This window comes from Myiozetetes cayanensis, unplaced genomic scaffold (genome assembly GCF_022539395.1).
Source record: "Myiozetetes cayanensis isolate MyiCay16 unplaced genomic scaffold, myiCay2020 scf17, whole genome shotgun sequence".
Taxonomy (NCBI): Eukaryota; Metazoa; Chordata; class Aves; order Passeriformes; family Tyrannidae; genus Myiozetetes; species Myiozetetes cayanensis.
This window is the reverse complement of record NW_026087378.1, coordinates 10,157,624-10,172,363: the sequence shown is the minus strand read 5'-3', so window position 1 is coordinate 10,172,363 and position 14,740 is coordinate 10,157,624.

Here is a 14,740-nt window from a genome sequence, read left to right as displayed (position 1 = left end):
GAGCTTTGAAAGGTGCTTTATTTGAAGACAGACAATTCTTCATGGGCAAACCTCACTTCACAATGGGAAAATAAACACGACACTTCACAACTTTAGTATCTTATTATTCGTGTTATCCTGGCCAGCAGAAGACTTCCTGGTTTGCTCTTTGCCCTTGTGCCCTTGCATGACCAGTTGCCTGATTTCACTTTTTGTTTATATGTGGGGAAACGATTTCAGCTGAAAAACTGCTGATTGTTGGCTTTATAGTATCCCACTAACCTTAGAGAAGTGTGATGGGTTTGTGTTCACCTGAATGGACTGAAAGGAAGACCTTTTTTGTCCAAATGTGTCTGGTCCAGTTAGTGGTACATGTTCCTCAGGGGCTCGGGGGGAGGATAGTTCCAAGTTTATTTGTCAGCTGCCCAACACAACAACATCCAGGTTCCTGCTGTTCCTGAAAGGTGTGACTTCAGTGTCCATATCTGTTCCCGGAGAGGAGATTTTTTTTCTAATATCAAGACATTGATTGGAGGTCTCAATAGGTGCTTTGACTCATTGTGGGATGGATGATTTGGAGGAAATCTCACCCATCCTGCCTCATACATGCACCATGTGCAATTACAGTGTGACTCCCGCCCATGGAGTATTGCCAGGGTCCCTTAGACCCCTTGGCACCTTCTCTTCCAAACACCGGGGAACAGGCACCAAGGCAATGCTTGCCTTCATCATTATTACCCGTCCTAGATACTTCTGTGTTCTTTCTTGCTGAACTTTTTAAGCCCTCTGATGAATCTCACTTAAAAGAAATAGCCCAATTTTTTTTTTCTAGGCAATTTGTGAGCATTTTAAGTGTCTATCCATACATTTCCAGAGGTGCACTTTTTTTGGCACTTCTGTAACTATAAGTTATGAAGACACTCCGAGATGAACTTTGGTAGTTTGATTTCAGTGGGAATTAAGCCTCTAAATACATATTTAGCATCATGAATTTGCTCTTTAAGCATTAAATAAAACCAGCCAAATTCTTATTTTTTTGTTTTAAGCTGAGAAACCGAGTTGTTGCTTTGCCAATTCAAGGCACAATTTCTTTTTAAACATTCCCACAAGCTTACGGGAGACAGCAGGCACAAATCACAAATCACTTTATGTATTGTGGTAATTTGCAGGCAGCTCTCATCACTGTGAATTACTGGTATTTTCATTAAATTTATTATTATTATTATTATTTTGTTATTATTTTTGACTAATGCTCACCCCCAATCGTTTTCATGGCTCTGGATGGATGGTCTTTTTTCAGTCTCTGTTCTGTTAACAGCAAAACGGAGCTGTTGCTCTGCCTTTTTTTGGAGTCCCCAGTGCTGCTGTGCACCTGTCTGCACGCTTCTGTGTTTTGCTCCTCATAATGAAGTCCAACGGCTGCCAAGCCAGTTGAGGAGGGAGAACATTTCCATTTGACACCAACATGTTGAACCATTTGTTCAAAACTGCAGCTCCTTTAATCACGTACGCTGCATCTTAATAGAGAGCCTTGTTGAAATTAATTATTTCTGTTGGCATGCCCCGGCACTCGAGATGTTCCAGAGTGAATCATGATGGAACCTCTCCTAGACTCGAGATAATTTATTAAAAGCTACATTCATTTGGAGGTGAAACATTGGCAAGAACCTTTAATTTAAATCCTGTGATGAATTTGTCAGTTTTATACACTTTGTTGCAGTTGGGGGAGGAAGGATAGAGGAAATAACTTGTAATTGTCACAGGAAGCACATCAGTAGGAATAGAGAGAAATAGTCCTGTGGACTGGGATGAGAATCCATGCTGTTCTTGGTGCCCGAATCGACTACCTTAAAAAGCTGGGCAACTCAGAATTACCTACATTCATCACAAATTCATACCAGAAACCTAGAAACTAATTCATACTGGAAAATTCTAGCAAAACCAGATTTCTGAGCCCCACAGTAGCAAGTGAAAATGAAGTTAGGTGAGTGCAAGGCAATTTATATTAGACAGGACAATTTATTAAATAACAGTGGAAACAGCATGCAACTGTATAAAGCAGTGCTGGGTTTAAGATGTATATTTGTATTGTATTGTGTTACTCACAGAAAGCTGCAGAATGGCCCCCATGAGGAAAGGAAGAAAAAAATATTCAATTAAGTGGTTCTATATGGTTTTTTTACCTTGACTGTTAAAATACATTTTACCTGGTTTTAGCTTCTGAAGATGGTGAACAGCCTGAGCTGAAACTTTATCTGAAAGCTGAACTGTAGAAGAAAATTTATGTCCCAATTGTTGTTTGACAATTGAAAATGAAATTTTATCAGGAAAAATGCCAATCAACCCTCTCTCTATGGGATGTTGCTAAATTCCCCTATGCTTCTATGATAAAGACAGTTGCAGTTGTGTGTGATTACAAAATACAAAAGTGCAAAAGGTTGCCTGAGGAAGTAAGTCTGCTGCACATCTAGAGAAGGCCAAGGAAATACTGATTTAGACAGCTCAAAATTAAAATATTTGCCACTTCCCACTTAGGTGGTTCCCCTCTGGCTTGAAGCAAGTCACATTCCTCCTGATGGAATGGTCCAAGATGACAGTGTTACTGGGGATGTCATTTCCCCCTCCTCCAAATAAAAGCAATCAATTATTAAAAAGAATGAGAAGTGATATGAAAAGAAACAGTGGAATGGCAAAGTGCCAGAAAGGGAAGAGACTTGGTTTCATTTTGCTTTTTTGTTCCCATAAGACACATCAAATGACATTCCCACCATAACATACACCCCTAATAATGGCAATAATAGCAGCAATACATCTTATTGGATACAGTACCTGTAAGCAGATGACATTCTTAGAGCTTCTCAATGATTTAAAAGCTCCTGCAAGATTAAAACAAGGGGCAATTAAACGGAATTCAATACAGAAATAAAATCAGTGTGCCATTAAGGGAATCACTTTGAAATTAAACCAAAAATACCACATGTATAATAATAGTGATATATGATTCTATCTGGCCTTGTAGCTGTTTGCAGATTTGCCACCCAGATCAGTGGTAATCATATAACAAGGTGTAATGTCAGCTCTAATCCTGTTTTCCACTTAAACATATAAACAAATGGAAGGGACTTCTACTGCAGTGATGTGCACGCCAGGGAGGTGAATGTTAATTTTAAGACACCCAGTGCAGTTACAAGTGAGGGACTCCCTTGGCTTCCATAGCCCTGGTTCTGCAGCCAGTGCTGTGAGGAAAGGGGAAGGCTGGGAGCAGATTTCTACCTGACCTTCTCTATATACTGAGGATGAGGAGTTGCAGCCAACTCTGCCAGGCTGGGAACGGGGACTGCCCAACAACATTCAGAGGCCAGCGAGGGGCAAAGCTGTGCCAAACCCCAGGTGAGTGTCCACTTGTGGTTTCTTTCAGAGAGATGCCACCACCCTGGACTCGTGCTGACTTTAGAGCGTTTGTTTAGATATGCTGTTCTGGAGGAAGGAAGCTTGGAGAATTTTTTTAAACCCAAAGTAAGGCAGGGTAATCACTGTTACATCATTGAAAGGCTCAACAGTTTGTCTTATGGCATTAATAAGAAACGTAAAACTTAGCTTTTTAGCTTTCAGACAAATAATTATCTTCCTTGTGCTGGAAGTTGATGATAATTGCAAGGCATGGTTTAGAATTTTTTTTTTTAATGGAAGAAATTATTTTTTTAAGGTATTTGTTCACATAGGTCAAAAAATGAACTTTCTCTTGAGCTGAGAGGTTAACTGTTTTAAGGTGACTTGTTTGTAATGAATGCAAATACTCATCCATGCTTAATTGCACTTTTAGAGCCTCACATTAGTAATTGACTATGATATCTCTTCTAGATTTTCCTGCCAGTTCTCAGGCTTTCATTAAAAAATAAAACTCATGCTTGGCTTTCAAACTGGAAGTTGGAAAATGCTTGTAAATTTGCACTACAGGAATATCAGCTTGAGAAATCAGTATCTACAGAGTATTCATTAGTAGAAATCTATGCTCTTTTAAAACTAAACCAAAAATACCCAACAAACAATCAAAGAAAACCTCTCTGGGAACTGCTTGGTCCCTGTGGGTTTGGAATACATGTGTTTCCCTAAGTTCTATCTGCTTATTTTGGTGCCGGCTCCCATGGTGAGGAACAGAAGATGTGCTTTGGGTGCACAGATTGTGTTTTGGCAGGTCCGTGGGCTGAGGGGAGCAGCAGCATTCCTCACAGCTGTGCAGCTGGGACACAGCAGAGCTGTGCTCCAGTCCCTTTGATAAGCTTTAGGATTAAACCCCATAATTTACATGCAGGCAAATCTCCCCTGCAGCTCTGCAGGTTTTCTCTCCTTCAAGAGAAAGGAGTAATGACCCAACTTCCTGAGAACACCAACAAGGAAATTTGCTTACATTTCTTTTGATTTTCCCTCCCCTTTCCCTGAAAGAAGATTCATTTGAATTTTTCCTGATGCCAGCTAACAAAACCAAATCCAGCAGTGAGTCCCAGAGAAAAGAAGTGCAAGCAGATAAAAAGCTTGAAAAAGCTATTAAAGCACCTGATGTTTTCTCACATTTTTTATCTCCTTTCCATTAATTACTAGGAGCAGTTGCAATTGTCATCACTTTGTGTTCCCCAAATTCCTCTATCCAATTGTTCCATTAAAAGCCAGTGAATCTCGTAGTGGACATAAAGTCTGATTTCTTTCTTACCATGTAATGTTACCAAATCTTTCTGTCCTTATTATGCTTGTGATGAAAACGTTTCACCAGGTGAGGAAAGCACATCCAAATTTGGGATGTATCAGTGCTTCTTCCCTTGTTTCTTTTCTTCATGGGTGATTTATTTCCTGTGGAAACTGTGAGTTCTTAACTATTGCACGGCAGGAGCAGCATGCAGACCAGCAGCTGGTTTAGTAGGTCTCCAAAAATAGATTACCCCATGTTCTGATGTGTGCACAATCTGTCAGTGAATGCAACTGATGTTTTTGGGACACTCTGAGCTTTAGTAGATTGTGGATACACTAAAGTAGATATGAACCCAGTTGAGTTCATTATTAGTGGCAGTATGACAGTGGCAGAACAGAGCACAGGGCAGGCAAAATACCTGTGTTAGTTCAGACTTTGGGAACCCCTTGGAAGCCTGGCCTCATGCCTGTTAGCCCTGGGTGCTTTGCTGGATTTTTGACTTCCTTGTAGCTTTGAGAGCTGCAGGTGCTGTTCCCATAACAGAGTTGCTTTTATGCTCTATATGCCATGCTCCACTTTAAGTGCCTTAGCTATTCCATTTTTCCCTAATGAGATGGGTACCGTGCATCTATCTGATGTCAACTGATTGCAGAAAGAGCATTCAGTTGAAGTTTAATTAGCATGTAACTGATAAGTCCAATTACTCTATAATGATTTGGAAATTACATGAGCTACATATTTTGTGATTGTGGCCTCATATAAAACATGAAACTTGTGAGGAAATTTTAGCTATTTAATGAACACTTAAAAATCCTTATTCTGTGTTTAATCAGATATCAATTAGTTGGAAGAGGGAAATCTTAAATTAACATGTATTAACAGTGTTAATTGACAGCAGCCTTCGCACTGAGTCAAGTGCAGCATGGAAGGCCATTCCACCATGGTGTGTAGTGTAGCCCAGAATATGGAGTCCATGCAGCGCCTCTTACTGTGCCATAATTTTGTAAGAAATTCAATTAGTCCCTTATACTGGGGCTGGCTCTGATACATAATTATTTCTGACTTGTTTTAAAGGATGCCTACATAATTAGGAATGCATGGAATACATTATCTCTGGCATATTTTTAAAAACCTTACTAGTTCCCCTTTGAAAGTAGCCCTTGGTCTTTAATTAACAGACAACGTATTGCAATATTAAATTTGAGATGCTGCCGTTTTGGCAGGATTTGAAGGGAATTTGTTCATTGTGGTTGCCATGGAGCATACTTTATTTAATTTGTGATCATGTGTCCTTATTGATGGAAGAATATCTTGGGGACAGCACCCACAGTGTTACTTCAGAAATGCTGGTTTATATTTAAATACGTGCTCTGGAAATCAGAGTAATGTGGGCAGTGGGAGTATTTTTGCTGCCTGTTTCTGGTGTTGCATGGTTATTTCCCCATGAACTGTGCAAGAGCTTTTCTAATCATTTCTGGTGTCAGAGGCTGAAATTTTGGGAAGGTGTTGGAGCCTAGCATTCAATAAGAGTTAGCAGAGAAAAGAAGTTTTCTGAGAGAATTAAGGATATGAAGATTAGGTGCTTTCAGCGAATTGGCATCTGAAGGAGTACGACTCTTTTCCCATTAAACCCTGCAGGGATCCCAGCTAGACTGGTCATTCAAGTTAGATGCTAAATTGCCTAAAGTCAGAAGTTGTTAATAGTCACCAACAGACTCAGAATTGTTCAAATATAAGTATAACCTGGAGTTAAGACAGCCTAACATGCCTTTCCTTAAATAAATTGGAAAACCCACAAGAAACTGGAGAAAAATAATCGTGATTGTTGAATTTTCTCATTAAAAAAGCCCTTTCTTTCCCTTCTGCTTGATCTCTCTTAGCCTCTTAAAGTCACATATGACTCCTACTGCTTCTGGTCCATCAAAACATTATTAAAATTTAAAACCCCCAAATATTCTGCATTTATTCGTGGCACAAGGAGGGAAGGAGAGCGTTACAGACCTATTGTTTCTCTCTTTACTCACAACCAAAGGGTTTTTTATTTTCTAGTTATATTTGGGTACCAGATGGCAGATTCATTTCAAACTTGTCAAGCAGATTAACTGAAGTAAAGATCCTAAATCCATTTGGGGGCCTGATGATCCTACTTAGCAAAGATGACAATGATCTCACCCAAAGTTAGGCATTTGGTACTTGAGAAAATAAGACAAGCTTGTAAGTCCAAATGTTAACTCAAATTTAAAGCTGCATTCTGAGAAAGGAATGTTAGACTCTTCTGAAACAGGAGGAGGCAAAATGAAGTGTCCCCCACTGAAATTTTTTCCTTGGTTTTCTGTGACAAAGACTTTTGATCTGTATTCCAGGAATACCAAATCTCTCCCTCTTTGCCTTCCCTCTCCGAGCTTCCTGGAGAAGCGTATTCATCTTGTTACCACTGCTGATGCTGCCCAAAATTCATTTTAGGCTGAGTGATCACAGCTGTTGAACAGTGCTGAACACTTGAAGGTAAGGTATTGCACTGTATTGGGTGATATCAATATGGGTTTTAGAAGGGCCTAAAAAGCAAGGTAATTCCAGTTGGCTTTTTGGCTGCCTCTAGTATAGCAGAATCCTGTCATGAAGTCAGCTGGGGGTGCTGACAGTGCTCAGATGCATGGCTGTCCTGCTCTCTGAGGCTGGCCTTAATGGAGCAAGACTGTGTGATCAGAAAATGCTGCCTAATGGTGGCTGTAATAACCACTTTTGCTGAAAATAATTTAGAGCTATGCATAAAAGAGGCCACGGGGAAACATTAGCTTTACACGGGAAGAGATCTTCTCGTTGGTTTATGGGTTGATCTGGTATTCCAGAAGACATAACACTGTTTTGTGGGGTTGGTTATTTTCAATTATTTTTTTCTATTTCTCCAGTAAAATTTGCCAGGTTCTTGAAACAGAATAGAAACAAATGGGAAAAATTCAGGCCAAAGTCAATATTTCAAAGTGGAAATAAGTATAGGTACGTTGTAAGTAATCCTTGGTTCAGCACAGTGTGACCATAAAAAAATAATACAACCAACCAAAAAGTATTGAAAGGAATTTTTGATTTTTTTGCTGTAGTTTTATGGAGTGTGAAGGTTTGTGTGTATATGTGTGTTTGTCCTCTGGCTCCAGACTCCTTGTGTCTGGTTGGTTTGTAAGAAATAAGAGAGAGGCTGAACAGCCTAATGAGGCTTTAAAACTTGAGTCTCTCCCCAAGCCTGACCCCGGCATGGCAATTCGAGAGGTTGAGTAAGGGACCTTGCTTCACTTGCAGGGTGAGGTGTGAGCTGTGCTGTCAGCCCAGCCTGCAGGGCTGGCCTTGCCCTGAAAAAGCCCTGTTACCTCAAGGCAATTCAGAATATACTGCAGAATCCTGGAGAAAGTATCACTCCTTCCCCTTTTCGTTGCAAAACTCAGGGCAAAGTTGTGAGAGATCTGCAAGTGTGGCTTTAATGAGCTGCAAACATGGCATAATGATTCAATATGAGCCAGAAATTAGTCAGGCTGAGTAGCAAAATGATGCTTTCTTTTCAAAACACCATAAAAGCATGCTGTAATTTTGTATAATTACTGATCAACTGCCATTGATTTATGCCTCTCATTTGCCACCAAAGGACCAGCTAGAATTTAGCCCAAGCACCAAAAAGCAACTGGATGCCTTGCTAAAAGAATGTACCAAAGAATTATGCCAGATGCACCTGGGCTTCAGGATCACAGGGACTTGTGCCATGGGAAACTGTAACCTAAGAGCGTGAGTTGCTCCTGAAAACAAAATACTTTCTCCAGTGGAGCAAGTCTTGTCCTTTGCTAACACACTGACTCATATTTACCCTCTTGCAGGGACAAGGAGTCAGACATAGATTTGGCACTTTACTGAAGGGTCTCAGCTGGACCCCACATGTTATGGGCTCCTTCTCTCACTAAAAGTAGGTGAGATGTCTTCACTGGTTGCCTAATGCATGATGAACATAAATCTGTTCATTCCTGACTGCTGTCACAGGCACTGACTTTTTCAGGCAAACTTCTTGCTGATTCTATGACTTGAATCAGCACTACCTGGACTGTATTTTGTGTCATAGTCAGGGACATGATGCAAGGACTAGGATGGGGCTCCTGTCCAGCTGCTGGTCAGTGTTGGCCTCTGCCCACCCCACAGCTGATACCTGTGGCTGTGGGCCCCAATGCTGAGCTGCTGCTGCAGGCTGTGGGTCTGTACAGGGAGAATATCCATTCCCTGGCCAAAATAAAAGCTCTAGGTGGCATTGCTGTGGCCAAACGTGTCAGTCGATGAGGATATGAATAATATGTTCAGAGCCTGACCTTCTGGTAATTTTGTAGGATAATTTAAATCAACATTGCTGTGTGGTAAACTATAATTTCTGTCATCTGACACAATGTTCTGTGGGAAAAATTTGCCTCTCTGAGGAGCACAGAATGTGAAATGGAAAGAGCAAAAGCTTAGTTTTCCTTTCTGCTGGCTCCCTTGACACCCAAAAGGAGACCAGATCCTCAAGAGAAGTGACAGTGTGATTTTTGGCACACCACCTATATTTTCAAGTGCCACTGGGCTGTGTGTGTCTGTATGTGTGCAGGCACTGAAGGTCTGTATGTAAAGAAAATACTTGCATAGACTTTTTTTTTCCCCTTGCAGCTGTGATAGTGGAGTGCTGAATTGATTCTTATGAGGGCAGGATTTAAATAAAGTGAAAAAGGCAGCAATTCCACAGTGCAGGCTATTGATTTATAGTTTCCTTTTCGAGTAGAAAGTGACAGGTTACAAGTCAGAGAAGTACTATGAGAGAAGGTAAAAGGATAAAAAAGGGTTAGAGAGAAAGGAGGAGAAAAAAGGTTAAAAAGATCAGCTGCAGAAGAGGGAGAGACACTACAGAGAATGGGGCTTGAAGGAAAAGGGCATCTCCAAGAATGCTTGGGAAAAATGGAGGTTAGGGTAACAAAAGGAGAAGAAACATCCATCTAAGTAGAGGGTAGGCAAGCCAAACAAGAGATGAGGTGAAAAAAAAACAACAAAGGTAGATAACAGGAGCTGACTCACTTCTTCTCCATGGTGAAATCTAATCCTTCTTTGCTTTGCTTGGCTGTTATCCATACAGGGCTGGGATTCTCTTACACCACTTGCTCTCCCTTAGCACCAGTTGAGTGCCCTGGGCTGCTCAGCTGGACCAACCATGGGTCCTATCAGTTTTCCTGATGAGTGGTTCCTAGTTCCAGGGCCTGGAAAGTTGAATGTCTAAGGGCAGTCAGAGAAATGAAGTGACTCTGCAGGAACTTTGCATGGTAAATGCAGAGCTAGTTACAGTGTAGGTAAAATAGACTCATCAATAAAAAGGACTGAAAGGTAAAAGCAACAGCTTAGGCTATGTATTTAGACCTGTAGTCCAGGGTCTCATCTTTGGAGACACAACACTTGTAGGACTTTTTTGGCTAAAAGACAATGGAAGGCCAGGGTTAAGCCAAACAAACCTTCTCTCAAGGCATATCGGAAGTTAGGGAGGCGGGGAATGATTCATCATTCCAAAGCCTCGAAATAGATTTGCTAAATTTACAAATTCCATGTTAATTCTGATTCTCTTCTGCAGCCTTGACTGGCAACAGCTGTTTCCTTTGTTCTGCCTCATTCCTTGGCTTCATAATTTTCCCATCAAAATGTACCTGTTTGTGTGCTGTGAGATGCAGAATTGGCTGGGAAGATGATGGCAGGAAGGGAATCAGTCTGTACATAGTGAAGGAAAGGAGAGAATTATTTTTTGCTTTGTTGCATTTTCCACTGCCCATTTTCTGTAATTACTCTAGCAAAGACTGTTTGTAGGCATAATTGTGGAAAGAACAAAGTTTTGATGATTGCAGAATATTTGGACAAAGAAAACTTGTGTTTGAGAAGCTTCTTTGAGGCTTCTTTACCCTCTTTCAAACACAAAGCCACAGAGCGCTGTGACCTTGTTGGTCAGTCAAGCGAAGCAAATTAAATTTGAAGTAATTAATACTTGCCACAATGTGCTTGGGAATATGCTAACAACCAAGAACTATTTGCAAAGAATTAGTTCAATTAATTAACAGACAAAGATGAAACTAATCAGATAAATTATTCCTTTTGTCCAGGTCTAATAATAAATATCAGTGACAGGTTTCTTTTGGCTGTTGCATTGCTAATACATTCATTGATGAGTCTTGTCTCCTCAAGTAAGCAAAAAAAAAGGAAAAAAGAATAAAATTTAGCATTCTCACAGTATTTTTATTCTGGTTTAATTTGGAAATTTGAGAACCATGTCCTGTCTTGAACTTCTGTATTTTAGAAAGAATTAGTAAGTGTTAAGTGATTGCAAATCTCAGAACCAGAAAGATGAGAAGAACTGGGACTGCCCAACTTCTAGAGAAGGTGGATGCACAAAGATTGCACAAAAACCCCCAAATGTGGATGAGGATAAACTGTTTTGTATAATTGCTTGGGCTGGAAAAATTACCATGGAATAAAATAACATTGAGAAGTTCTAAAAAAAAATATTCTAACTGGAAGGTTAATTAAACCTTGAGGAGATAATCTATAGTCTCCACCCTTGGAATATTTTAAGAACAGCCTAGGCATGACTTTAAGTCTTATATGCTCCACCTTGAGACAGGGGGAATAGGCAACATGACCTTTATTCTTGTTACTGTCATGTCTGTGATTCAGGTACAAGTTGTTTGAGAAAGTAAGAACTAAAACAATGAGAATATTTGGTTTTACCCATAATATCTATAGATTGAAAGGCATCTGAGCATCATCTACTTAAAACTTGCATAAACAAAAGAAGGGGCCTTGGGGAGGAGGAGAAAGTGGCTGCACTGCTTTGCATACATGCTTTGAAAAAAGCTTTCCCTATTTTAGGGGGTTATTTTCTATCTGTAAGCCAAGTTTAGCTCTGTCAAAATGCCCTTGTGTTAATGCACCTCACCTGTAAAGAGGCACAGAGGCAGGTGCAGTCAGAGATGAAGATTGCTTGTTCCTTTACCAGGAACTGCAATATTATGTGAACTGGAGAAGAGAACCATGAGGTTTTGGGTGGTGAGATCTGCCATGCTTTCCTCCCTGTGGATTACAGGCTGCTTCATCAGTGGTTTTGGAAGGTTGCTGTTAGCCGTGTCACAACTCACCTATGTGCCTCAGGGGCTTCTGATGTACCACTAGTTGCAAGTGACTTTTCCCTTCTGCATCATCCTTCTTCCTTGACAGTGCCCAGCTTGAGCCTTTTGGTTATTTTCAGGAGCTGCTCCCTTACCCAGGAGCCTCTTTTGTTGAAGACGGATGTGATTTCTCAGGAACTTCTCTAGGGGTGTTTGGGGGTGTCTCAGGAACCACTCTCACTTAGGTGGCAAGACAGAGACACAAAGCTGAATGCACCAAAATGCACCCAAGACAAGTTTTTTGAAACACCACATTGCCACAACCAGAACTAACTCCCGAGACCATTATGTGCATTTATTATACAGTACTAAACTATGAAAGACTCAATTAAAATTTATTTGATATAAAATTAACACTCCTTTCTTCCTCCTCACTGTGCTGATTACGTTAAAACAGAACAATGAGGCAGCTGCAGTGGAACAGTATCAGAGAAATTTCTGTCAGCATTTACTAGTGCCGAAATTACAAGGCTGGTTTTTCTCAGCCAGTTCAGGCAGCCAACTGGCTGCACATGCTGCAAACGCTCTTTCATACTACCACGAACCTCAAAAAGAGTACATTGAAATTTTCCTCCTTTTTTAAAAAAAAAAGTAAGAGAATGGTGCAAGCACAAGGAAAAATTACCATATTCAGCTCTTGCATTGTGCTTCCCCTCCACAGCTTCCCAGGGCTCGGGTCCAATGAAGCTCTGCCGTGCTTGTACAGCTCTGAGCAGCTACACCGTGCCTTTGAAGTCACCGTAACTCTCTCCAAAAAAGTGCAGCTAAACACACCTCTCACTTGAACTTTGGTTTGATTTTGAATGTTGAAAGTTTCCAAAGGAAAATACTGCGTTTTACAATTAATTCTAGTCACGTGATTTTAGTACGTAAGGAAAACTGAATGGTGATGATCACCTTTGGAAACCGGTCAGTGAAAATCAATTGCTCTGACTGTGTTTCTTTTACTTTCTTTTAATGGTAAAATAAAACTTCTCCAAACAGGTTTACTTTTACAGGGTCTTTAGTTGAATTTCTCTGGAAGCTTTTTGGATCCACTCCTATTAAATTTCATACACTTCTATTCCACTGAAAAATAATATTTCAAATGATAAGTGTGTTGAAACCTTATTTTTTTATCATAAGGTTTATTTTTTTTTTAAACACATCCCTCAATCTATTTTTTTTCCTCTATGATGGAGCTGGAATAAGAATAGTAATTTGACAGTGTAAATTTGCATGGAAATATGCTGCCTAAGAACCCATTTATTACACCAGTTATAACTCAAGCAGATATGAAATGGCCCAAAGGTAAAGCAGAGCTGATGGCAGAATAAAAATGAGCATGCAACTTTATATGGGCTGAAGTTTGTTGACTTTGTGATTATTTTTGTTTAATATGTCTCCAGATGAATATTAACTTTTTTTTCCTGCATGTTTCCTTCTGGCTCTCTTGTTCTGAAATTAGAATAGTGGGTGATCTGATTAAAATTTTGTTTAATTTAAGCCTTTGTATTAGAAATAGAACTTTATGACTTTTTTTTAAAGGGTGATTTGATTTTCCTATTTCCTGGTGACTTGGAAGGGATATTCCTACACCAAAATCATCACACATTGTAGTTAGCCACTGTAATTTTTCTTCCTTTGCAATAGTGGACATGTACTTCTTTCCTTATGTTCAGATCCGTTGAACATGATGTCAAAAGAACAGAGTTCTATTCCAGTTCTGCTTTGGGTGCTTTGTTTTTTTTTTATTTTCCTATTTTCCATTTGTATTGTTTCCTGACTGGCAGCTGAGAAAATTAATTCACTATGAATTTTATTCAAGGTATGGAAAAAGTAAAGTGAGTTAGTGTTTAATAACAGAGAGCAGCAAAGGTACCTCTTCTGAAGATATCTGAGCCAGCTTCTACCCTGCTAAAATACATTGAAAAGTCTGTGGGTCCTCAGCTGACTTGAAAGCTTGTGCTTTCTATGCAAAGATGACATTTCCTGGAGTGGAGACAGGAAGAATCCTAAAAAAAAAAAAAAAAAAAAAAAAAGGTTGAGATTTTAGATTTTTTTTCCACTTATGATGTAGTATTTTTTCTCTCTTATGACAGACAGACTCTGAGACATGGCTCTGAATGCTAAGGCCAGTTTAATGTTGATTCTCTGCATCCTGCAGCTCCCATTGAAGTCAGATATTGCCTGTCTTCACTAAAGTCTTGCTATCCTTCTGAGGAGTCAACAGGCTATAAAACCAAACTTTGAAGCTGAAAATGAAGCTGAAATGTCACAAGGGTTAATTGGGCAATAATTACTTTTCTGGTCTCTTACTCTCTGCTAATGACAAATGAAAAAAAAAAAGAAGCCAAAATAGCTGATGTTTCTATACTGCAGACAATAATGGCCATTGCATGGGTTGTTATAATCACCATAGACTTATGGTATTTTTCAGCTGCAATAGTTTACTGTTATTTTTTATCACTGACTAGTGTTGTTTGCTGCTTTAGAAATTAGCTCTGTAATTTTAAGTATCTTTTTCTCCCATGTATTATGGCCATATAAATAGGGTAGTATTTTTCTCTCATTGCTTTTGTTTGGATTTCTGACTCCTTCCATATTGATTTGTCTCAGTGCTCTGTGGAATTGATTACATTTGCTTGTTTAGAAATGAGGTTTCTGGAATTCTGCATTATATTTACCACTCAAGAAAAAAAATGACAAAAAATAAACGAGTTTCTTTTAGAAATGAAACAAAAGCCTCATTCAGATGAGGGTTAATTTAATGAAAGTATTTAATCTTCCTCTCCTCCCTATCCTGAAGCAAGAAGTTATGGTACTTCTTTATTTTAAGATCTCCTTGCCATGTTTATTCTGAGTCATTCTCGGTGTACAGGCAGAAATGAATTTTTAT